Raw genomic sequence first — 25,699 nt, 5'->3', positions numbered from 1 at the left:
TCTCCTGGTCAGCTGCCTTGTTCTTCTCTGCCTACATCCTGTATTGATGTTCTCTGAACGTAGCCAAGCCTTCAGCATCCCAGATGGGCTTTCTGAAGTAACAAATAGACCTGAGGAATGACAATTATTGAATGGATTGTAGCATTGGCTTGGGGATAAATATTGTAGGGAGTTGGAAAGGGATTAAAACTGGCATTTGTAAGTAAGCTTCTCATGGATGTTGCCTTGGGGACATGGTGAGACAAAGGTCACTGCAGTGTCTCTGCAGCCTGGTGTGCCATTTGAGAGATGAAATATCAGTGTGGCTGGATATGTTTGGTCTCTCTGTTTTCTTCTGCTCGGACCTTTGTGGGATTAAACTCTCTAAACTGCTGCAGTTCACAGACTTCAAGCCCAGTATCAGAAGAAAAAATAAATCAAGTGCCTTGTATTAAATCCTGAGCACATGGCTCCTGCTGCACCCAGGGCTGTGGTAACTCACTGCAGTGCCTGCCTTGAAGCTGGGGAGAAGGCTTTGCTGGCAAAGTGATAACAGGTTGTGCCCACTCTACAAAAGGACACGCCTTCTTCTTCCTGCCCTGTGGTTATTTTTTCCTGGTGTGTTTGCTGCTGTTGCACTGAAGGCAGAGCAGCCCTCCCAGCAGGGAGGTGGAGAATGGAGCACTTGTTGTATGAGCTCTTTGCCACAGGAAGCATTTCCCTCCTGCAGCAGCAGCAGCAGCAGCAGGTACATCAGCAGATGCTGCAGCAGTGCCCCCATCAGAGGCCCTGTATTTCCCCCTGGAACCCTCCTGTCACCCCTCCTTCCCTGAGATCCCTCCTCCCCAGGCTCTTCGCTGGCTTCCGCCTTCAATTCCATCACTTCCAGACTTCCCAGGGGGCCCAGGCACCTCATGGGAGGGCCACGCTGTGCCCTGTGTGTGACAGACACCCCTCCTGTCCTTGTGGCTCCCCTGCACGGGAGGGATGAGGTTTGGTGTGTGTTCAGCAGGCTCAGCTCTGGGCATGAGGCTGGGCCCCCTGGTGTGCCACCATCATCATCATCATCACCTTGGCTGCCATGGAGGGTGGGTGGCAGTCACAGGGACCTGCTTTGGCACTGCCAACCATGGCCTGCTTGTCCCAGGGGCTCACGTGCCCCTCCTTCCCCCTTGCTGCAGGAGCTGCAGGAGAAGCCAAGTGGATTTGGCAGGTGGTGTGAGGAGAGAGCCCAGCCCAGCCTCCCCCACAGGGTGCCTCTGTTTGAATAGCAGCATTCAGAGCACTCAGCACCAGCTGATCAGCTGGGAGAACATAAATCCCAGTGCCACAGGAGAGCCCTGGCTCAGGGAAAAGGGCCAGTTGTGAGCGCCGTCCAGCCCAGTGTCCAAATGGAATGGTGCTTTCACATCTCTAATCAAGGGTTACTTAGTGGAGAGCCCCTTCCTTGTGAGGCTTTGTTCTCTACTAGCTGTGGATTGAATCACAGGAGGAGGAATTGGATTCTGGCATCATTTTAAAAACATTTTCATTCTATTTGCTGAGGGGAACAAATTACAGAGAAGACCTCTCAGCATTGTGACAAAAGAGTGGCTCTAAAACCCTTTTCAGCCAAACAAGTGTTTGAGCTGAAGGCCTGATGGATGGTGCTTAAAGATGTGGTTAGTGCAGCAAGGTTGGCATTAAAAATCACTGGGTGCAAGACAGTTCTCCCAAGGTTACTGTGGGGGTTGTCTCCCTGTAATCCTGGTGTGAGCAGCCCTTAACACCCTGAGTCCACCAGTGAGCTCTGTGGCATCAGCCATGGAAGAGCAGCAGCACAGCGAGCACCAGTGGGTCACTTGTCTCTTGCTAAATGAGAAACTGCAACGGGATCAGCCCTTTTGGGGTGGCTTCACTGTGGCAGGAGGGCTGGAACTGGATGATCTTTAAGATCCCTTCCAACCAAACTGTTCCACAATTCTTTCCCTGTCCCTGTCCAAGTGGGGTTCAAGCAGAAAGCAGTGCTGCTGCTTTGGGACCTGTGAGGAGCCTGGGCAGGAGCACACCTGCTGTTGGGATGTACCAGAACAGGGTGGCTTTGGGGCTTTCCCAGGAATGCCTTTGCTGCCAGCAGCTGTGCTGGATGTTGCACAGGGGACAAATTCACCCTTGGCAAGCTTGAAAGCATTTCAGATGGCTTCTGTCCCTGCTCCAGTGCAGCACAGAACAAAATCAGATGTTGGAGAAGATGTCATACTTTGACATCACCATTCTGACAGGTCGATTTCCAGAATGTTTATTAACATAGCTTGGAATGTCACAGAAAGGTTTGTCTGATAAACTAGCTAACTGAAGTTCTTACATGAGACTTCCTTGGTTTTGTTGAGGTGCTCTGAACTCTTCATTCAATCTCTCAACAATTCATTCCCTTCAGGCCTTTCTGGAAGAGCCTCTGCAAGGTCTGTGGCTGGGGGATCAGGCCCTGCCTGCTCCCTGTGTGTCTGGGTGTGGAATCCTTTGAATCCCTCAGGGCAATCCCCAGGGCTGTGCCCTGGAAGAATATGCTATAGAGTCTCCACCTAGGCTGCAAGAGAAAACTTCCCCATGGAGCCTTGCACAACACTATGAACCACCCCAGTTCCTTTCCCCGTATGTCCCAAACTCTGGTAGTTTCTCCTTTCCCTGTTCCCTCATTGGTTGTGGTATCCCTGGTGGCTGGCTCTGCGTCTCCCCTGTAGGGCAGTGCCCTTTGCCCTGCCCTTTGTGCCACCCCAGTGCCTTTGGACCATTGGCCACTGACCCCTAATTAACCCTGTGCACACCACATGGCCAGCTCTTTTGTCTCTGATTCCCCTTTGGCGTGCTGGAATAAACCTTTGCAGGAATTTATCATACAAAAGGCCCTTCTGCCTCTCGTGGCTGAACTGGCCATGGTGAGTCTGGTGTGTGGACTTGGCTGCTCTCCCTGAATGTTCACCCAAGCAGCTTTTCCAAGGAGATGCTTATTGGGAAATAGGCAGTAGCACCCACCATCTAAACCCCTGTGTTGCTCCATTGGGGTGCCCTGGGAGGCAGAAGGAAGCAGCAGTGCCAATTATTTGCTCATGCTGTAAGGACAGAAATCCTCTCTGAGGGTTTCCCCTGCAATCCCAGGAAGAGAAGGACATCTCTGTCCTTGTCAGCCCTCTGGGCAATGATCAGACAGAACAGCGATGAAACCAGGCTGGCAGCACCAGGGCTGGTCACTCGCAGGCAGAGGCAGCCCAGCTCCTCCAGCCCGAGCTGGGCAGTGTCTGGGAGAGGTGGCACCATGGCACTGGGCACGGTGCATCACCCCAGGGGTTCCTTCTGCATCCCATCCCCTGCAGAGCCCCTGCTGTCCCTGGTTACCTGAGCAGTGGAGAGGCAGTGCCCAGGCTGGTGCTGCTCTGAGGAGATGCTGCACTCAGCAGGCAGCTCTGGCTCCCCAGCAGTACCGTGGGAGCAGGAGCTGCCCAGGGAGTGCATTTGTAAAGCATTTCTTCCCCAGGAAGAGGAGTTTGTCACAGGAGTTTGTACTTGGGTTGTGAACACAGGTGTCTGAGCTTCCTCCCTGCCTGAGGTGGGGAATGCTGGGGGGGCTGGGGCAGCTGCTGGGGAGCTTCCAGGCCTGGTGCTGTGAAACCTCTCCACCAGCTATCAGGAGGAGGTGACATAGAGCCTATTAATGACATTTTCCAGTGGCACTTAATTGGGAGGAGCAGTGAGTGTCAGACAGTGAACTAATGCAAAAGGCTATAGCTGAGTGAAGAAGGGAAAGAAAAAGAAAGGAAAGAAGGAAAAGATAGGAAAGAAAGAGAAGTAAGGAGGAAAGAGAAAGAAAGAGAGAAAGAGAGAAAGAGAGAGAGAAAGAGAGAGAGAAAGAAAAGAAAGAAAGAGAAAGAAAGAGATAAAGAGAGAAAGAGAGAAAGAGAGAGAGAGAGAAAGAGAAAGAGAGGAAGAGAGGAAAAGAGGAAGAGAGGAAGAGAGGAAGAAAGAGAGGAAGGAAGGAAGGAAGGAAGGAAGGAAGGAAGGAAGGAAGGAAGGAAGGAAGGAAGGAAGGAAGGAAGGAAGGAAGGAGGGAGGGAGGGAGGGAGGGAAGGAAGGAAGGAAGGAAGGAAGGAAGGAAGGAAGGAAGGAAGGAAGGAAGGAAGGAAGGAAGGAAGAAAGAAAAAAGAAAGAAAGAAAGAAAGAAAGAAAGAAAGAAAGAAAGAAAGAAAGAAAGAAAGAAAGAAAGAAAGAAAGAAAGAAAGAAAGAAAGAAAGAAAGAAAGAAAGAAAGAAAGAAAGAAAGAAAGAAAGAAAGAAAGAAAGAAAGAAAGAAAGAAAGAAAGAAAGAAAGAAAGAAAGAAAGAAAAAAAGAAAGAAAGAAAGATATAAATGAGATTCAGGCTCTGGGCCTCTTCTTCCCATCAGTAATCCATCTCATCCTTAGCTGTGTCTGTTACATGTCTTCCTTTTGTGTGTAAAAATGTTCTGTTTTGAAGTAACAAACAGTCTGGAGAGTGGTAGATTTGCCTTTGTAGGAAAGAAGGGAAAGGAAAACGGAGGCAGACTTTGCTGCTTCCTTGCTCAGCAGCTCTAACCAGAGTCTGGGGTCAGGGTGTGAGCTGAGCCCCAAGACTGGGTCTGGCTCCTCTGTTTTCCTCTGAGCACGCTGGTGTGGGACATCCCATCCACCCAGGCACAGCTGGAGTCAGGCACAGTGTCCCCATGTGCCACCAGCACGGGATGCCCCAGCCTCGGCCAGGTCCCAGCCCTGGCACTGGTGGCTCCTGGAGCTGGGGACGCAGCTGTGGGGAGCTCCGCTGCTCACTGGGATTTGTCTCCTGGTGGTTTTTAATCATTATTTTATTAAGGGAGAAGGTGTGGTGCCATCAGATAACTTATTATGGATGCTCTGGCAGTGTGATTATTTCAGTAGTGCAGCACTGCCGATGTGGTTTGCTGGAACATTCACATATTGATTCCAGATTCCTTTGTTGCCTGTACTAGAAAGAAAGTCCCTTTTCCCTCACTCCCTGCGTGGAGAGAAACAAAGAGTAAAGGAAGGTAGATGCTCTCTGAGGCTTGCTCACACATCGAAGTAATTTTTGAGAGCTGCAGAGCCACTTGCTGACTCATAACTGGGGCTTATTTTCAAACCCTTGATAGATTTTGAATTCTCTTACAATGGCAAACAAGGATGCTCACTTGGGGACGAGCCAGGGATCTGCCTTAGTGAGCTGGATCACCTTTGTTCTGCTTGCTCCAGCCTTCCCAGGTGTCCTGGTTTAGGACAAATTAGGGGAAATCTCCAAAAGGGAGTCCCCCCCAAAAAAACAAACCTCCAACCACCCCTCCCCCCCCAATACCGGGTTCGGGAAGGAATTCCTTGGAGGAGCAAAGTGGAAAACAAAACCTATTTATTGGCAAATAACAAAAGAACACTCCCCAACACAAGAAAAGAAAAGAAAACCAGTCAGTGTTGTGGAGGGTGCCGAGCGTCTCTCGCAGGCTCCGGAGGTCCCGCCGGACGTCCCAGGTCAGGTCCGGAGCCGGTCCAGTATCTTCAGGGGAGGGTAAGAAAGAGAGGACGAAAGAAAAGGGAAAAAAAAAAAAAAGTGTCATGGGATGACCGCTTTTATCCCAATATCGTGTATTATGTCTGGCAGCTGTGTTTTTTTCTCTCTCTCTCTCTCTCTTTTCACCCCCCCCCCCCCGGCCGTCTTGCCGCGGCGGGGCGGGGAGGGAGGAGGGAGGGGGACTGGGTGTACTTTGGCTTTTTTGCTTTTGGCTTTTGGCCGCTTGGCTGGCTGGCCTGCTTGCTTCTGCTTGCCACTTCGCTTGCTTGCTACTGCCTTAGCCCTAGCTGATAGCTGCCTTTTGTCCCTTTGCTGCTTTCTGCGCTGTTTTTTTTTCCCCTTTTCTTTCGTCCTCTCTTTCTTACCCTCCCCTGAAGATACTGGACCGGCTCCGGACCTGACCTGGGACGTCCGGCGGGACCTCCGGAGCCTGCGAGAGACGCTCGGCACCCTCCACAACACTGACTGGTTTTCTTTTCTTTTCTTGTGTTGGGGAGTGTTCTTTTGTTATTTGCCAATAAATAGGTTTTGTTTTCCACTTTGCTCCTCCAAGGAATTCCTTCCCGAACCCGGTATTGGGGGGGGAGGGGTGGTTGGAGGTTTGTTTTTTTGGGGGGGACTCCCTTTTGGAGATTTCCCCTAATTTGTCCTAAACCAGGACACCAGGGGACATTCCTGTGCCAAGGGGGACAGGGTGGTGCTACAGGGGGCGAGTGTCCTGTCCCTCTTGGGCTCCTCTTGATGGACAGTCAGTGGCTGTCAGCTTTGTCCAAGGGGTGGGGATGGGATGGGATGGGATGGGATGGGATGGGATGGGATGGGATGGGGAAGCCACTGCCAGGAGTGCAGTGAGTTACTGCACAACCTTGGTGGGAGGTTTGCAGGTCAGTGTGTGATGTACAACTTGCCAGCCTGTAGCTGTGCAGTGAGTTGGGGCTCAGCCCTGTCCCCATGCTTGAACACAAACCCACCTGTGGAATGTGGAATGATGTGCTGGAAAGGAGTCCAGGATGAGACCTTTCTCCTTTAGTGAGGGAACACAGCTGATCATTTGGTTGCTCTAGAAGAAGAGAGATGGGGTTCTTTGGTTATCACTTCGTGCTGCATATTCCACCAGCAGCCCTCTGCTTTTACTAATGTGGTGCACAACGTGCCTGATCCTCCCTCAGTTGTGAGCCTGGTGGAAGCATGTCCTGTTTTCCATTTTTTTATTAATTTCTCATCTTGTTTTTAGCCTCTGCAAAGCTTGATATTGGTATAGAGCCTGGGAAACGTGCACAGAGCAGAATAACAGATAGTTGTGATTTGGTTACAAGGCAGTAATTTAAGTGGAGAGGTTTAGCTGATAACATAAAGCACACGAGAGAAATTGCTTTGGTTTATAAATGTCAGCAGAGCCCCTGTGAGAGAGCTGCTGCCTGGTGCTGCTGCTCCAGTCAATATATTATAAGGAGATATAAACAGATGTCTGAAAAAATCTGTCTGACCAAGATTAAAAGAATGGGGCTATAAATTAAAGTCTTCCTCGGCGTCTCTCTAAGCATCTTTATGGACAGCGCGCATCCAAATGAAGGAGTGCCAGTGCTCAGAGGGACCTCCAAGTGCTTTGGGCTGCAGAGGCAGCACCCAGGGGTGGGGACAGCTTGTGGGGACAGCAGTGTCCGTCAGAGCTGGCATGGGAGACCAAAGCCTGTCCTGGTGCTTCTGCAGCTGATAAAGGGATTAAATCAGGAGCAGGAATAACACCATCCCTGCAGTGTCGCCACAGGATCAGTGTCTCCTGCCTGGAAAATAAATGCTGTCGCTCTGCTTTGACATTTATTCCCAATAAAGACCTTGTCATTTGTGCAGTGACAAGGGTTTCATCCTCTGGGAGTACTTTTCCTGTTGGACACTGTCTTTTTGGCTGTGAGGCAGCTGAGTGACTGAGGGGCAGGTGGGAGGCACGTCCCCAGCAGCGGCATTGGGAGCTCTGCTCACACCCTGGGGCTTTCTCCTGATCTATCATCCCAAGGCAATGCAATAACACCTATTCCAACTGAGAGCAGGTACAGATTGGATATTAGGGAGGAATTCTTCCCTGTGAGGGTGGGCAGGCCCTGGCACAGGGTGCCCAGAGCAGCTGTGGCTGCCCCTGGATCCCTTGCAGTGCCCAAGGCCAGGCTGGACATTGGGACAGTGGGAGGTGTCCCTGCTGTGGCAGGGGTGGCACTGGATGAGCTTTAAGGTTCCTTTCCACCCAAGCCATTCTGTGAGTCTGTGATCTTATTTTTAATTGATTTCAATTTATTTTAGTTGTGGTTAAAAAAATCCCAAGAGTGGGATATTTTTTAATTGGTAAGGGTTCCAAACCAATTGTGGGAGCAGGAATTTGCTGCTTCCCTCTCCACAGCTGGAACCCTTCTGGCAGGTTTGTGGAGGGGATTTCACAGCTATTTCTACTCACTGGGTAGTTGATTTAGAGCTGGGAAATTAACTGGAATGGAAACTCTTCTTTCCCTTTATGAGGAGCAAGGGATGAGGTCTGGCAGCTGTAGGATTTGCAGCTCTCAGGGAAGAGGGACAATTCAGTAGCACATCTATGCAGTGCCTACCTGTGAATACACATATTTTATTTGTCTGAGGTGTCAAGGAGAAAAAATGTTACGAAATGGCTTAAATGAAAGCGTGGTTTTGTATTTTTTAAATTGAGTTTCATTTCCCAAATGCAACTTAATGCAAACAATAAGTAAAAAATTAATTTCTCTTGGGAAAAAGCTATTAACAGAATGGTTCTGTTTTAGCAGCATGTGAAGCTTTGTAATTGCATACACATGTATTGCTCCAGTGTGTGCTCCCAGTTGTTTAATAGTATCAAATTATAGAAATCAAAGAGAATCAACTATTTTTAAGGGAAATGTCTAGAAGCTACATACTGAAACATGATTAAAATTTAGTATTTCCAGCTTACTTGTCTAAATCAGCAATTTTAATCACATTATTCAAGCCAACACACCCTCAAACACACTTTTGACTTCAAAATACCCCAAACTAAATAAGACAGAAGACCTTCCTTGAGCAGCTGTAACATTTTTATGTGTCAGTGTCAATCTTTTTGTTGAAAACAGAGATATTTTTCATGGTTTCTTTATTAAAGCAGCGCATTTGTCCTGCTGTGCCATGAACCTGGGCTGCTGTGCTGGGTGGGGAGGGGAAATCTCTGGAGCACCAAGAGCTGCTTAAACACATCAGGGCTGTGAGTTTTGCTCTGGGGTTCGGAGTCTCCTGGTTAAACCCCATTTAGTGTGCAAAGGAGGAGCAGGAAGGATTTGTGCCTTGGCTGATGCAGCCTCGGGGATTTGGCTGTGCTGGGCATGCAGCTCATGAGCACCAGGCCTGGGTTTGGTTTTGTTTTCTGCTTGCTGATTAGACAGATGAGTAATGCCATGGTTGACTCTCACAATTAAAAGGGAAATGTTAAGAGAAGTTTTATAGTTATGTTTTACCCCCTTGTGTTGTTATCAGGGATGCCCTGGGTTTGGGACATTTGGGAGGGTCACTCGTTCCTGTGGCAGCACCTGAACCCCACTCAAGGTGTCAGGAAGGGATCTCTACCCCTGGGTAGGGAAGGAGGAGTCGATGGACAGAACTTTGGGGGGGCTAAAGGGTTACAAGATGAAACCTCCCTGGTGTGGGTGAGCACATGGTGGGGAAATCCTCTGCTCCCAGCGCTGTAATCTTTTCTCTATTCCATCTGCTGTTGTATTTCTGATAAGGTTTTAATAAACCTTTTAAATTTTTTGGAAGTGAGTAGCATTTCTCGCACTGAGAACAGAAACAGGAGGGCTGGGCCCCCCAGCCCCCCACCCTTCTGGAGCCTGCTCCTGTGCTTTCCCTTTGGGTGATTCCCTCGATGGGATTCCATCCACCTCCTTCCCCTCCCCGGCAGGCTGCTGTGGCTGGATGCAGCTGGAGCTGTGCTGTGCTCCCTGTCGGGGGCCATTCCCGGCTGTGTGACAGCCCAGAGCTGCCACAGCCACTGCTGGGGCTGTGACCTGGCCTGCCCAGCGCTGGTGGCACGGTCAGGAACGCTTTGGGCTTTGGGGGGAGGCAGCCCGGCCCCGGCGGTGTCTGCAGAGGAGGGGATCGTCCTCCCGCCTCCCGTTCAGCCCGCGATGGCATTTCATCCTTCAGAGCCTGGCCTGGAAGGGACCTCACAGCTCACCTTGTTCCACCTCCCTGCCGTGGGCAGGGACGTCTCCCGCTAGAGCAGGTTAGCATTGGCTGTGTTTTCCTTGCTGGCAGAGCCCTGTCCTGGTGTTGCCCGAGCCAGGGACAGGAGATGTGATGTTGCCCTTTTCATGGAGATCCTACAAACTCCTTTCTGACCAGCACTCCACTGCCAGCAAGGGGCACACATTGGTGAGGGCACCAAATTCCTGAAGAGCCCAACTTCTCAGCGGGGGAGGATGCTCCCATAGATAGACAGAGATTAAAGGTCCTGTGTATCACAAATTTAAGGAGTAGTAGGAGGTTGAGATCTGTCCATGGAAAGCATTCCAAGTGTGGAGGAGGCACATGTAGCCTATTCTCCTCTAAAATGGGGAGATAAGCACACCTGTCCTCTCACATATCCAACCAATGCAGCTTCCAGTGGACAGGACTGATGGGGAGAAAGAGAGTCTACCAGAAATGCAAACTTTGTTTTAATAGGAAATCCTCCAAGATGGATTTTCCTGCACTTTCTAAATGCATTTATACCTATTGGATGACTACAGACTTTGAAATGTTTCTGTCTGAATTGTGACAAACATCCCAGTCTTACACAGGAAGGACCAGGTCCTTTGATCAGGGAAATGTCTCTTTGGTCTTGAACAGGGAGAGATCGATCAATTTGTTACCAAGACCAGAGTTTTTATCTGTGAGTGCATGTATTTATTCTACAAAATAATTACCCTTGCCTTCACTTCCCTTTGGTAGGAGATGTTCCCTGTCTCCTGCAAACTGTTACTCTATCCCAGGTATCTTTTTAGGTAAAAGGAAGAGAGAAAGGAAAGGCTGAATAAGAAATCCTCCTCATAAGGGGGGAGAGTGAGCAGCTTTGGTCTGTCTGTCCATCTGTGAGCAGCTCTGTGGCTGTTCACCTGCATCCTTGCTGTCCTGGGCAGGCAGAATTCCTGCATTAGGAGAAGAAGAAATGCCATCAAGAGGTTGCAACCAAATATTGCCTCCCCTTCACCCCAGTGCTGGGCTGGCCATTGAGATGTGTTTGTGGTGAACTGATGAAAACCACTCTGAATTTCCTATCTTTTCTGCATTTAAAACAGAAGCTTAATGTATTCTGTGTATTTTTGTTGGCAGATAGTAGTAATCATAAATTCCTTTTAATACAATATTTCCACACCAGCACAGCCTTGATGTGCAGCGTACCTGGCTGTACCCTGTCGGATGCTTTGATTTCCCTTTGGCAACTGCATTTTGTTCTGTCTGCCCCAATCAATAGCAATTCCCCTTTTTCCATGCAGCCTCCAAATCCACTCCTGGTGTGGAGTTTTAGTGCTCTGCTAGGACCTGGGCTAGAAGGGAAGGAATCAGTGTCTGCTGGGCTCAGGGTTCCACCTCCACTGTGGATCAGAGCCAGCCTGGCAGTGGAGGGACACCTTGGGTGGCTCAGGGTGGCAATTCTGGGAGGGAAAAGCAGCATTTCAGGGGTGCTGCTGGATGGGAGGAGGGTCAGTGGTAGATATCCCACTGCTCACTGTATGGGATGGGGAGGAGCTGCTCCCAAGGAGGAGCACATGTCTTCAGTTCCCAGTTCCTCCCCAAGCTGGAGCAGTGCAGTGCTCTGAAATAACGTGACCTTTGCTTGCAGGTCAGGCTGTTCCTGCAGGGTCACACATGCGGCTGAACCTGCAGACAGGAGAGAGAGAAGCCAAACTCCTGGACAGAGAATATGGGGAAGGTGACACGAGAGAAGAGAGAAGAAGAAAAAGGTACAGATATACAAGGCTTTGGGTTGGGTGGGCTGTGGGATTCATGCCTTTTATTAGAGGCCAGGTTCCCTGGTACACTCAATTCCTGCATCTTCCAGAGAGTTCATTGCTGGATGAGGAGCTCAGCAGTGCTGAAAGCAGAGGCCTGTCCTTTGTGTTCCCTTTGGGATGGCAGTGGAAGTGCCCTGAGAACACTTTCAGAGCACTTCAAGGCTTCTCATGCCACGACATCAAAACAGCTTCCACACAGCCTGTGGAGTTCTGGCAAAGTCTTTGGGTTGTCCTTGATTTGCTGTGTTTGGAGTGTGATGGTTATCTCTGCGCTTTTTAGGCCAAGCTACTTCCAGGAGTCTGTCTTTTGGAATTTATCTGCCGCAATACAAAAACCTTTCTCCCGTACTGCGGTGATGACATCTTGTACTGCAACATGCAAAATGATTTGAGCTTCTGCTCAAACTAATGTTGCCTTAGCTAGGCTGGCATCATGGTGTAAGGATATCCTAATGGTTGATGCTTTGGCCATTTGTGCAATGGTAGGTTTTGGGGAAAGTGACATGAGGGATGAGAGAAAGAGGAAAAAGAGACATGCAGGTCATTGGGTTAGATAGCCTGTAGAATTTATGCGATTTATTGGAGTCCAGAATCTCTGGAGCACATAATTCCTGCCTCTTCCTGAGATTTCATTGCTGGGTGAGGAGCTCAGCACTGCTGAAAGCTGAGGCCTGTCCTTTGTGATCCCTTTGGGATGGCAGTGGAAGTGCCCTGAGTGCACAATCAGAGGCAGCTTCATGGCTTCTCATGCTACGACACTAAAACTAAATGTGCAAGGTGGCTTCCTAGAATGACATGTAGTCCTTTGAAATATCTGCAGGCAGTGGTCTGAAACTGCTATCTGAGCCTGCTCCTTGGGATCAGCTGTGAGGGGCTGAGGGCTGGCCTGAGCCCGGTGCTGTGTCCCACTGGGAGCAGCCGCACAGGCTCACGTGCAGAGCAGGCCCAGCCAGACGCCCTGGAGATCTCACCTGCCCTGCAGCCACCTTTGTCAAGGTGCTGTAAACATCAGCTGGTGCTGACTTTCCCCTTGGACCCCTTGGTTTAGTCACTATGGGGAATTTCTTTCCTGAAGCCCATGGGATTTGACCCTGGCAGCTGTGATGGGGATGCTCGGGGAGTGTGGGGCTTTGGGGGCAGCTGCCCGGGCAGGGGCTGAGCTCGGGGCCCTGTTGGGCCCATGGCCCCCAGCAGCAGCAGCAGCAGCAGCAGCCCCAGGGCCCAAAGCCCCGTGCCCCCTGCCCAGCACAGGCTGCCCTGTCCCTGCAGCTGTCACCCGAGTGGGGCCCAGGGGCCAGTGGCCACTGGCAGCAGCAGGAATGCAAGCAGGGTGAGGATGCCCTGGCCTGGCTTTTGTTTCTGGAACAATGTGGGCTCAGAGCAGTGCAGAGCAGGCTGGGAAGAAGAGCCCAGGGCCTTTGGAGGCTGCAAGGCTTAAAGATCAGCCCCTGCAGCAGCCCAGAGGCAGGTGGCCCAGTTGCCAAGGCTGTGGTGGCCTTGAGAGCATGTGCAGGTGGATTTTGCATGGCTGTGGCCTGCTGGCGTCTCTGGGCCCAGGAGTGCCTGTGGCTGCAGCAGGAAGGGTGGCTGAAGGTTTGCTGGCTGCTTTGGTGGCATGGCTGCAGGGGCCAGCGCTGTGAGAGCCCCCTGTGTAAGAGCTGGTGAGAGCTGAGCTCTTGGGGACAGCGCTGTGCCCCAGGCCAGGAAGAGCAGCAGTGCCCAGGGCCAGGAGTGGTGTCAGTGGGAGCCCCTGTGCACAGGGACCCCGAGCCCCAGGGTGGCCGTGCCAGCACCCCCAGGGACCTCCAGCCCTGGGAATGTGGAACAAGTGGAACCCACAAATGTGCAAAGGCTGCCTGTTCCCAAAGGAATGGCCAAGAGAAGTCAGGTTTTCAAAAGAAACAGTATTTATTTGCCGAAGATAGGCAAATCTAGGATTTACAGAACATGTGTCATTATAACAATTGTTATAACAACAACAAAAATGTACAGAAGATATTTACATGGGATCCGAATGGCTAACAATCTTCAAAACGTATTTACAGGAATCTTCTAACATAGTCAACATATTTACAGGAACTTCTAAACTTTCAAACGTATTTACAAGGTATCGGATCTGTGCCATCTTGGGCATGAGTCCTGGAAGAAAGGAAGCAGCCGAGCTGGACTCAGCTGGCAGCACCGGGCCCAGCAGGGCTGGGAGCTGGGCCCCAGGGGCTGGGCCGGGGCTGGCAGGGCTGGCGTGGCCCCAGGCAAGCGCAGGGCAGGCCGGGGCTGGTGCTTGTGGCAGCACAATCCAGGCCCCCTGCGGGCACCGTGTCCCTGAGCGGGGCCATCCAGCCCAGCCCCAGTCTGGCGTCAGGGGACCCAGTGGGTGTGTGGGCAGGGCGTGGGAAGCATCTGCCTGTCTTACCTGTGGGGCTCCATCTTCATCCAAGGACCATGGGCTCCTCCTCATCCTTCTCGTCCACATCCATCTCCTCGGTGTCATCCTCCTCATCCACTTCCATCTCTTCGATGTTGTCCTCCTCGTCTACTTCCATGTCCTCAACAGGGGAGGACATGGAAGTAGAGGAGGAGTCCACCTCCATCATCTCTTCCTCCTCCATACCCAGGTCCACTTCCATGGCCTCCACAGTGTCTCTGTCAGCCTGCAAGGAGCAGCAAAATCTCCCAGTGGGCTTCCTGTCCCACACCTTCCATTCCCACATGGCTGCAACCTGCCCAAGCCGGGTGCCTCCTGCCTGGCATGGCACTGTACCTCCATGGGCACATCAGAGCACATTGTGCTGGGATTGGCGCTCCAGAGCAGGCAGCAGGAAAAGCCAAGGCAGCAGCAGCAGCTCTGTGCTGAGGGTCAGAGCGCAGGGTGAGCAGCAACTGACCCTTGGCAGCCGGTGAAGTGTGTGCTGTGCTCGTTTCCAGGTCCTGGACGTTCCACCTGGAACCCTCTGGGAGCTGTGATGTCACTGAAGTTTCAGGGGTGCTGCTCAGTTGGAGATGGGGATGGCAGAATGATCAAATCCTTGAAGGTTTGGCTTGGAAGGGACACTCAAGATGATCTGGTTCCAAGCTGAGCAAGCTCCCAGCACAGCAGGTTGCTGCGGCCCCTGTCCCACCTGGCCTTGGATGTTGCTGGGGATGGGGCATCCACAGCCTCTCTGCACTGGTCCCTGTGTCAGGGACAAGCACCCTGAGAGTAAAGAACTTCTTGCCATCATCAAATCTCTTCCACCTCTTGCAGTTTCATCCCATTCCTCCGTGTGCTGTCACTACAGTTCCTGAGAAAGTGTGCTCTCCCACTTCCCTTTGTTTCAGGCTGTTCCTACAGGGTTACACATGTGACTTAACCTGCAGACACGAGAGAGACAAGCCAAGTTCCCAGTCAGAAAAAATGGGGAAAGTGGCTTGAGAACTGAGAGAATAAGGAAAAAGAAAAGACATGGAAGTCTTTGTGTTGCGTGGGTGATGGGATTCATGCCTTTTATTAGAAGCCCGGTCCCTGGTGCACTCAGTTCCTGTGTTGCAGCCTGCCCACAGCAACCTCTGTGAGGGACCTGCACTTGCAGAGCTGGGAGCCGGCTTGCTTGGATGGCTGATGGATGAGGCAAGAGAGGGATCGTTGTGTGGAAATCCAAAAAGTGTGGATTGCGCTGAAGAGGGTCCAGGAATGGAGACAAAATGGGGCTGGGCACACAATATGGGGGTTAACAGCGCAGGATCATTGCAGTAAGCCAGGACCAAATTGATACAAGAGAGGTGGAACATTCCGAGGGAGTATATATAAGGAAAATGCAGCAGTTGAAGTGGGTGATGCCAGCAAAACGTACTGCATCAACATGAGCCTGCAAATGCCCATGGGCAACACAATTGCATTCAGAGCGGTGACTTTTTTTACCTTGGTCACTTTGCCCTGAGGTATTACAGTTCCAATGGTAGGCTCCTGTGCCCTCACATCCCCCGCTTTTTGTTATCTATAAAGAACGCTTCTGCCATAGACTTTTGGAGGTAGTTAGCAAAAATGGATAAAATAACCAACACAATGAATACAAAAAACAAAGCCCTCAAAACTGTCTTAACTAAAGATGAAAGCCAGCCTCGCAAACCCCTGTGTTTGGAAAGTCCAGTGAACCAGTCGTTGTTGCCTTCCATCTGGATCTTGTTTCCTTGATCTTTTAGCAGCTGGATGCCCTGGTATACTGACTCCCTATGTGACAACAGGTAGAAAAAACATCTGCCTTCAAATGCCTGACAGGCATGGCCATGGACAAGAAATTGTGGCTTGTGTGTGGAAGCACCCAGCTGAAGGCATGTGGCTCAGTGAGGAGTATCCAGATTCCTGCTGCAGAGGCTACAAATGGCAGCATTCTCTGACTTTAGCTGATTTATTTTCTGGCGGCTTGGGTGTCCTAAAAGTAAACAGATAAAGAGATTAGAAGATGAAACTTAAGTTGGAGTCCCACTCACCTTTCTCTTCTGTAAGCCAAGGGTGTGAACACAGCTTATTACAAGAATCATAGAGCAATGCTAAAATATAATTTTTAAAAATGTTAAGACATAGATCCTGGTTAGTGGTGTCTGAGCTATCTTGGTCTTGGTGTGTGTGGTCAATGCTGCTTAGGAGATCTTCTGTTCTTCTTCTTCTTTCCCAGGCTGCTGCTGTCTCCCTTAGGCTTCCATTTTGTTCTTCTGATGTTTTCCTCACCGTTCCCAGAAAGAGTTTTTATGTATTTTTCTGGGATCGATCTTAGGAGTGTGTCTGTAGAGACAAGGGCATCTTCTCTTTCCCAAGAAATTAATGGGTAGGTGCCTATAACTTGTTTAGATTCAGGTTCTTTGCTCAGCACAGGTTGCTGGTGTTTTAATTGGGCTGCAGTTGAATTAGTAAATGCCTGATGACTGGGGGAGTTGTCTCCATAAATGAATTGTTCAAAAAGTTGAATACATTAAAGGCCTTGGCCAGTCTGTCAGTGGAAGATAATATCTGTACTCCCCCTCTCAGTTGCTCAAGGATCCTTTTGGTGGATCAGTGGGCCCTCTCAGCTGTGGACTTTCCAGTGGCGGAGTGTGGTATGCCTGTGACATGTTTTATACCCCAGTGGTAAGAAACTTGTTGGAATCAGTGTGAGGTATAAGCAAGAGCATTATCAAATTTAATTTCCTGTAGAACTGCGAAGGTGGAAAAAATGAAAAAGTAATGTTTTATAACATCTTCTGATTTTTCACCAGCATGGGCAGAGATGAAAATCCCACTGGAAAAGGCATCGATTGAGACGTGGATGTACTGTCTTCTGCCGAAAGGGGCCTAGTGTGTGATGTCTGATTGCCAGATGTGGAGACTCTCTAGTCCTCTTGGATTGACTCCAGCTCTGACAGAAGCAAGGCCATGTTCCTGACAATTGGGGCAGGTGGCTACAAGGGATCTTGACGGGTCTCGGGTGTTTTTGAACATCCTGAGCAGCACAGGAATGTTTTGGTGGTAGAATTTTTGGCTGATCCTAGCCTGTGTAAAAATGATCTAAGGCGTATTGCAGTGGTTCAGATGTTTGAAGTAGGCAATTGAGGGGCTCTGGAGTGAGAAGTAAGTATATATTCACAAGGTCTGTACCTGTAAGGGAGCACAGATGCTCTCTAGCTTTCCTGATTAGTTGTGCAATAATTTTCTGTTGGGTTGTTATCATTTTAGTAGGTTGATGTGCTCTGAAAACGCATTCAATTTCTTTGAGGGGATCTGAGATAGTTGAGTCCCTCTGAAAGAATAATGCATGGAATTTTGGACTTAGACCAAGGATTGCCAGGGAGAAAGGAAAATTAGTGTGGTGTCTGTGTGCCTGTTTAGTTTGAATCACCCAGGATGCCTTTTGTACAGTTGCTTAAGCCTCCGGTGTCAGTGATCACTGGAATCGAGTCCTTCACTGCCTTTAAGGAGGAGCAGGAACAGTGGCGTGAGGTCTTCTGTGGTCGATCCCAGCAGTGAATGTACCCAACTGATGTTTCCACAGAGCATTTGGGGTTCTGGCAGAGTCTTTGGGTTGTCCTTGATGTGCAGTGTTTGTAGTGTGATGGTTCTCTCTGCAGTTTTTAGGCCAAGACACTTCCAAGGGGCTGTCCTTTGAACTTTATCTGCTGCAATCTTAAAACCTTTCTCCTGTACCACAGTGATGACATCTTTTACTGCAACATCCAAAATGATTTGAGCTCTTCCAAAAACGACTGTGTCGTCCACGTAATGAAAAATGATAGCATTAGGATGTTCATTTAGTGGTCCGTAAAACGAAAAGCGATTAGCTTTAGGGCGAGAGAATTTGGACATCAAGCAATTGACAAATTTTTGGTCTACTCTTCAGTCGTTGAGGCAATACAGTCCACTGGTACCTCTGTAAAGGTGCTTGTCGATTTAGTGACGGAAAAGGCAACCCAGGAGGGTGTCATTGGGCTGCATGGGGGTGTCAAAAAAGTAGTCATTAAGATCTATATCAACCATCTGCCAATAACAGTGTAATTGTAGTTACAATTGGATTAAACCTCCCTGAACTAGCCTTCCTTCAGATCTCAACCCATGCAATCTTCAAAGCAATGCTCTTCCTGTGCTCAGGCTCCATCAATCACAGCCGAAATGGCAAAGAAGATATCCGAAAAATAGGAGGACTCCAAAAACTGCTCCCCACAACTACAGCATGGCGCACCATCGGCAATCTCGAGGTAACATGGAGGCTGAGGGCAGGCTGGAGGGAACCACTGTCCTCGATGACCTCATTGATTTTCCTGAGGTCCTGCTGGAGCCGCCTCTTGTCCATGCCAGGCTTTCATATGATAATGACAGGCACATTGCAGGGGCTAGTAGATGGTACAATGTGGCCCACAGTCAGCTGCTCCTGCACGAGGGACTGCAGGGCCTTTAAATTTCTCCCTGGGAGGGGCCACTGATCCACCCATATGGGGTTGTTGGTCTTCCAGGTTGACTGAAGGGTGGTGCGCTGCTGGGTTGCCCTGTCTAGAAATCCTGAGGTGTTGATAGGATCTCTAGCCTTGTCCCCCTTTGGGACATGAGGTCTTTTTCTCAAATTGTTATTGGTGCCCGGGTGACAAAAGATCTTACCGTAGAAACTGTGCCCTCAGGACCTTCCCTGCAGATGTTACTGTGACTCCAGAAGCTGGTAGTGGCTCCCCTGGTAGCTAATAATTACCCCAGCAGCTGGAACCAGGGGCCATTGTTTTAGCCAATCAGAGCAGGAAATTATGGTGACATCAGCTCTTGTATCTAATAGTCCTGAAAGACATCTCTTTCTCCCATTACAAGACAAAGCACACTTTAGAATGGGTCTGTTTCCGCCTGTTGTCTGTGCCCACATCACCATTGGATCAGCTGGTGTGGTGGTCATCTCCCGTAGGAGGTAGGCTCTGACTGTAACTGTTCCTCTTGGAATGAAAAGGGGAGGGTCTAAGCATAGAGTCTGGACAGTTATCTCCTGCAAAGATGTCAAGGCGAGTACCTCAGGTAGTAGAGTGAGTGTCTCCATCCCTTCCCTGGTGTTGGTTAAAATCAAAATGTCTCTGGGATGTTCTTCAGGCCTGTATTTACCTGTTGGAATATGGTGAACATAAATATCGTGGATTGGAATTGAAAAGGCTCTTACCAGCTGCCTTTGGGTTCCAGGGCAGAGCTGTCTTCTGTTGAGTTTTCCGCAGTGATCGAGCTGTCCCACTGGATCTGAGGAGGTCGCTGTGCTGGTTTTCCACAATGTTGGGGAGAGTGGGGTGGAACGGCCTCACGTTTGTGTCATTGGGCAGGGCCTTTCTGTGTCTGTGTGGGGTTTCCCGCAGGCCAGCGGTTTTGCTGGTGTTTGAAAGCATGTGGACGAGGAGGGCAGTGAGGACAGTGGCTGTGACACCTAGAAGGTGCCTGGTAATAGCCTTTATTTTTACAATTTTGTTGAAAATGCCCCATCTCCCTACACTTAAAGCCAGGTCCTTTTTCATGTGTATGTCAGGGAATAACTTGGGAGGCTACTAGCACCTCTACTATAGCCTGACTGGTAGCCTTAGCTCGGCTGGCGTGACAGTGTAAGGATGCCCTAAGTGTGCATGCCTCGACCATTTGTGCAATGGTAGGCTTTGGGTTAAGGGGTAGAGAAGGTAAAATGTCTTTTCAGGTGTTATTAGTATTTGCTTCAGCACGTTTAGTAAGGAGTACCCTCCTGGCTTTTGGATATTCACCTTGCTTCTCTATTGCTTGTGGAAGGTGGTCAATAAATTTTAGAAAGGATTGCCCAGGTCCCTGCAGATTGTCTATGAAATCTAGAGTAGGTGTTGTTCCATTGGGTGTCTGCTTGAGAGCTGTCTTTGCAGCACTTATATCTCTTCTCACAGAGCTCTGGGAAGGTCTATTGAATGAGGTTTTGTGAAATCTTCCTCCCTGGCTAGATGGACTAGTGTTAGGTGTGCCCACCTGTCTTCCCTAGCATAGTCTTTTAATAGTTGTTCTATTAGATTTTTCCCCCATTTCTTCCCACAGAATAATTTCAGTGGGAGAAAGTAGGATGTAAATAAAATGGAGCAGATCGTGAGGCACCATAACATGTGCAGTGAAGGTGGCATTTAACAAATTATTAAAATATGGTGAGCCCCTCCCATAGTCTTTTGCTGCTTTACAAAGATCTTTCATCTTCAGTGTGCGTGACAGTTTCCCATCAGGGGTTAGCCCCACTCTGGTACTGCACCGGTGCTGCTTGTATTTTAGCTACCAATTCCCAGTCCCCCTCTTCAGCCGCCAGCTTCCGCATCCTCTGCCAAGAATCCTCAGGCTCATGCTGAACGTCAGATGAACCTTCCCTCTCCTCTCCAGAAGAGGGAACTTGGTCTTTGGCAGAGGAGCGGGGCCGTGGGGTGACTGGCCACGCCCGGTGTTGTGGGCCTTTGGTAGCCAAGATGGCGGCCTTCCGGTTACCACCCCTCACACTTCCAGCTCTGACAGTGTGGGATCCGCAAGGGGCTGAGTTGGCGGTGGTAGGGCAGCGGGAGTAGGCAAGGAAGCACTGGATCCCAATGCAGGGGTGGTTCCTGCTGCAGGGGTAGGACCCAAGACGGGGAAGACCCAATGAGAGAGCTGGGGGTGGGAGGGAGTTTGACATTGACAACCCCCTCCAGAGGAGGGACTCCATTTTGTGAGCTATCTGAGGGGGATCCAGTGAGGAGAGGTACTGGAGAATGGGTTAGGGTAGAATCCAGGCCTGTGTGACTGGGCAGGGGATAGAGAAGGAGGGAAGATGTCAGACAGCAGGTGGCTTGTCTGTGCTTTACAGCAGTTCCTGTCTCTCACCCTTATCTTGATATCAGTGGGTTCAGGAATGCCGGGGGCAGAACTCAAAATATGATTTGAGTATTAGAACATTGAACCCTTGAGAAAACTGTATAAATCATGTGAAAAATTAGGTAAAATTTTGCGACTCTTATCCCTCCCTGAGTTTTCAAAAGAAAGGCTCTTTCCCGAACTGAGTCCCAAAATGCTACATGATGAATTGAATCAACAGAAATATCTGGGAACTCCTTTAAAGCCAATGAATAAATGACTTCCAATTCCCTTAATAAAAGTCTTCCCCCATGAAAGGAGAACCTCTCTAACTGAAACTTATAGGTCCCTCTCAACTTTGGATAATTTGTTACCCAGAGCTGCCCCTGATGTAAAAGGTGGCCCACACACAGGACTAAAAAAATCACCCAAGGATTCTGCAGTGCAGGCTCCTGTTCCCCAGCTCACTGCTCTGGTGGCCCTGGATGCAGGTGTTTCAAAATGTCCCCTGGGCCTCACCAGCTGAGCCAGCCCTCATCCATCGTGCTGCTGCAGGGTGCCAACGCTGCAATCAGCAAGCCCTAATAAAACTGATAAAACATTGCATTTAGAGGGCTGCCTCACTTTAATTTATCATTTTTCTCATGAGGTATTATAGTTCCAGTAAGAGGCCCCTGGGCCTGCAAAACCCTGCGTCCTCCTGAGATATCATTGCTAGTAAGGAGCTCAGCACCGCTGAAAGCTGAGGCCTGTCATTTGTGATCCCTTTGGCATGGCAGTGGAAGTGCCCTGAGTGCATATTGAGAGGCAGCTTCATGGCTTCTCATGCCACGACACAAAATTAAAAGTGCAAGGTGGCTTCCTAGAATGACCTTTAGTCCTTTGAAATATCTGCATGCAGTGGTCTGAAACTGCTTTGTGAGCCTGGTCCTTGGGATCAGCTGTGAGGGGCTGAGGTCTGGCCTGAGCCTGGTGCTGTATCCCACTGGGAGCAGCCCCACGGGCTCACGTGCAGAGCAGGCACTGCCAGAGGCCCTGGAGATCTCACCTGCCCTGCAGTCACCTTTGTCAAGGAGCTGTAAACATCAGCTGGTGCTGACATTCACCTTGGACGCCGTGGTGTACTCACTATGGGGAATTTCTTTCCTGAAGCCCGTGGTATTTCCCCCTGGCAGTTGTGATGGGGATGCTTGGGGAGTGTGGGGCTTTGGGGGCAGCTGCCCGGGCAGGGGCTGAGCTCGGGGCCCTGTTGGGCCCATGGCCCCCAGCAGCAACAGCAGCAGCAGCAGCAGCAGCCCCAGGGCCCAAAGCCCCATGCCCCCTGCCCAGCACAGGCTGCCCTGTCCCTGCAGCTGTGTCCCAAGTGGGGCCCAGGGGACAGTGGCCGCTGGCAGCAGCAGGAATGCAAGCAGGGTGAGGATGCCCTTGCTTGGCTTTTGTTTCTGGAAAAAAGTGGGCTCAGGGCAGTGCAGAGCAGGTTGGGAAGCAGAGCCCAGGGCCTTTGGAGGCTGCAAGGCTTAAAGATCAGCCCCAGCAGCAGCCCAGAGGCAGGTGGCCCAGTTGCCAAGGCTGTGGTGGCCTTGAGAGCGTGCAGGTGGATTTTGCATGGCTGTGGCCTGCTGGCGTCTCTGGGCCCAGGAGTGCCTGTGGCTGCAGCAGGAAGAGTGGCTGAAGGTTTGCTGGCTGCTTTGGTGGCATGGCTGCAGGTGCCAGCGCTGTGAGAGCCCCCTGTGTGAGAGCTGGTGAGAGCTGAGCTCTTGGGGACAGCGCTGTGCCCCAGGCCAGGAAGAGCAGCAGTGCCCAGGGCCAGGAGTGGTGTCAGTGGGAGCCCCTGTGCACAGGGACCCGCAGCCCCGGGGTGGCCGTGCCAGCACCCCCAGGGACATCCAGCCCTGGGAACGCGGAACACGTGGAACCCACAAGTGTGCAAAGGCTGCCTGTTCCCAAAGGAATGGCCAAAGGAAGTCAGGTTTTAAAAAGAGACAGGATATATTTGCCAAAGATTGGCAAATCTAGGATTTACAGAACATGTGTCATTATAACAATTGTTATAACAAAAACAAAAATGTACAGAAGATATTTACATGGGATCCAATGTGCAAACAATCTTCAAAACGTATTTACAGAGAACTTCAAACGTAGTGAACATATTTACAAAAATCTTCTAAACTTTCAAATGTATTTACAAAGGCATGGCATCTTTGCCATCATGTGCATGAGTCCTGGAAGAAAGGAAGCAGCAGAGCTGGACTCAGCTGGCAGGACTGGGCCCAGCAGGGCTGGGAGCTTGGCCCCAGGGGCTGGGCCAGGGCTGGCAGGGCTGGCGTGGCCCCAGGCAAGCGCAGGGCAGGCCGGGGCTGGTGCTTGTGGCAGCACAATCCAGGCCCCCTGCGGGCACCGTGTCCCTGAGCGGGGCCATCCAGCCCAGCCCCAGCCTGGCGTCAGGGGACCCAGTGTGTGTGTGGGCAGGGCGTGGGAAGCATCTGCCTGTCTTACCTGTGGGGCTCCATCTTCATCCAAGGACCATGGGCTCCTCCTCATCCTTTATGTGAACTTCCATCTCCTCGATGTTATCCTCCCCATCCACCTCCATCTCTTCTATGTTGTCCTCCTCGTCTAGTTCCATGTCCTCAACAGGGGAGGACATGGAAGTAGAGGAGGAGTCCACCTCCATCATTTCTTCCTCATCCAGGCCCAGGTCCACCTCCATCTCCTCCACAGTGTCTCTGTCAGTCTGCAAGGGGCAGCAAAATCTCCCAGTGGGCTTCCTGTTCCGCACCTTCCATTCCCCCATGGCTGCAGCCTGCCCAAGCCGGGTGCCCCCTGCCTGGCATGGCACTATACCTCCATTGGCAGAGCACATTGTGCTGGGATTGGTGCTCCAGAGCCGGCAGCAGGAAAAGCCCAGGCAGCAGCAGCACCTCAGCGCTAAGGGTCAGAGCGCAGAGTGAGCAGCAACTGACCCTTGGCAGCTGTTGAAGTGTCTGCTGTGCTCGTTTCCAGGTCCTGGACGTTCCACCTGGAACCCTCTGGGAGCTGTGATATCACTGATTTTGCAGGGGTGCTGTGCATTGGGAGATGGGGATGGCAGAATGATCAAATCCTTGAATGGTTTGGCTTGGAAGGGACCCTCAAGATGATCTGGTTCCAAGCTGAGCAAGCTCCCAGCACAGCAGGTTGCTGCGGCCCCTGTCACACCTGGCCTTGGATGTTGCTGGGGATGGGGCATCCACAGCCTCTCTGCACTGGTCCCTGTGTCAGGGACAAGCACCCTGAGAGTAAAGAACTTCTTCCCATCATCAAATCTTTTCCAACTCTTGCAGTTTGATCCCATTCTCCCTTGTCCTGTCACTACAGTTCTTGATCAAGAGTCCTCTCCCACTCCCGTTTGGGTCAGGGTGTTCCTGCAGGGTCACACGTGTGGCTTAACCTTCAGACAGGAGAGAGAGAAGCCATGTTCGCAGTAAGAGAAAATGGGGAAAGTGACACGAGAGATGAGAGAAGACAGAAAATGCAGAGACATGCAAGGCATGTGTTTGGGTGGGCTGTTAGATTCATGCCTTTTATTAGAGGCCAGGTTCCCTGGTGCACTCAGTTCCTGCCTGTCCTGAGATTTTATTGCTAGTGAGGAGCTCAGCAGTGCTGAAAGCCGAGGCCTGTCCTTTGTGTTCCCGTTGGGATGGCAGTGGAAGTGCCCTGAGTGCACATTGAGAGGCACCGTCACGGCTGCTCATGCCACGACACCAAAACTAAATGTGCAAGGTGGCTTCCTTGAATGACTTTTAGTCCTTTGAAATATCTACAGGCAGTGGTCTGAAACTGCTTTCTGAGCCTGCTCCTTGGGATCAGCTGTGAGGGGCTGAGGGCTGGCCTGGGCCCAGTGCTGCGTCCCAGTGGGAGCAGCCGCACAGGCTCACGTGAAGAGCAGGCACTGCCAGAGGCCCTGGAGATCTCACCTGCCCTGCAGCCACCTTTGTCAAGGTGCTGTAAAGATCAGCTGGTGCTGACTTTCCCCTTGGACGCCGTGGTGTAGTCACTATGGGGAATTTCTTTCCTGAAGCCCATTGGATTTGCCCCTGGCAGCTGTGATGGGGATGCTTGGGGAGTATGGGGCTTTGGGGGCAGCTGCCCAGGCAGGGGCTGAGCTCGGGGCTCTGTTGGGCCCATGGCCCACAGCAGCAGCAGCAGCAGACCCAGGGCCCAAAGCCCTGAGCCCCCTGCCCAGCACAGGCTGCCCTGTCCCTGCAGCTGTCACCCGAGTGGGGCCCAGGGGCCAGTGGCCGCTGGCAGCAGCAGAAATGCGGGTGGGGTGAGGAGGCACTGGCATGGCTTTTGTCTCTGGAACAATGTGGGCTCAGGGCAGTGCAGAGCAGGCTGGGAAGCAAAGCCCAGGGCCTTTGGAGGCTCCACGGCTTAAAGATCAGCCCCTGCAGCAGCCCAGATGCAGGTGGCCAAGTTTCAAAGGCTGTGGTGGCCTTGAGAGCGTGCAGGTGGATTTTGCATGGCTGTGGCCTGCTGGCGGCTCTGGGCCCAGGAGTGCCTGTGGCTGCAGCAGGAAGGGTGGCTGAAGGTTTGCTGGCTGCTTTGGTGGCATGGCTGCAGGTGCCAGTGCTGTGAGAGCCCCCTGTGTGAGAGCTGGTGAGAGCTGAGCTCTTGGGGACAGCGCTGTGCCCCAGGCCAGGAAGAGCAGCAGTGCCCAGGGCCAGGAGTGGTGTCAGTGGGAGCCCCTGTGCACAGGGACCCGCAGCCCCGGGGTGGCCGTGCCAGCACCCCCAGGGACCTCCAGCCCTGGGAATGTGGAACAAGTGGTACCCACAAGTGTGCAAAGGCTGCCTGTGCCCAAAG

General features: G+C 51.2%; 1 long non-coding RNA gene across 1 annotated transcript in view; it reads left to right on the top strand.

Annotated features, from left to right (window-relative positions):
- The first annotated feature begins 11,428 nt into the window (after nt 1–11,428).
- Nucleotides 11,429–25,699, top strand: part of LOC128933559 (uncharacterized) — a 156,636-nt gene continuing 142,365 nt past the window's right edge. Inside the window, exon 1 of the long non-coding RNA XR_008482798.1 lies at nt 11,429–11,514. This is a non-coding gene — a long non-coding RNA (uncharacterized LOC128933559). The remainder of the gene's footprint in view (nt 11,515–25,699) is intronic.

This window comes from Melozone crissalis, unplaced genomic scaffold (assembly GCF_028551555.1).
Source record: "Melozone crissalis strain CALT ecotype California unplaced genomic scaffold, PUWL_Pcris_2 ptg000011l_1, whole genome shotgun sequence".
Taxonomy (NCBI): domain Eukaryota; kingdom Metazoa; phylum Chordata; class Aves; order Passeriformes; family Passerellidae; genus Melozone; species Melozone crissalis.
This window is presented reverse-complemented; position numbering and strand designations above follow the sequence as displayed.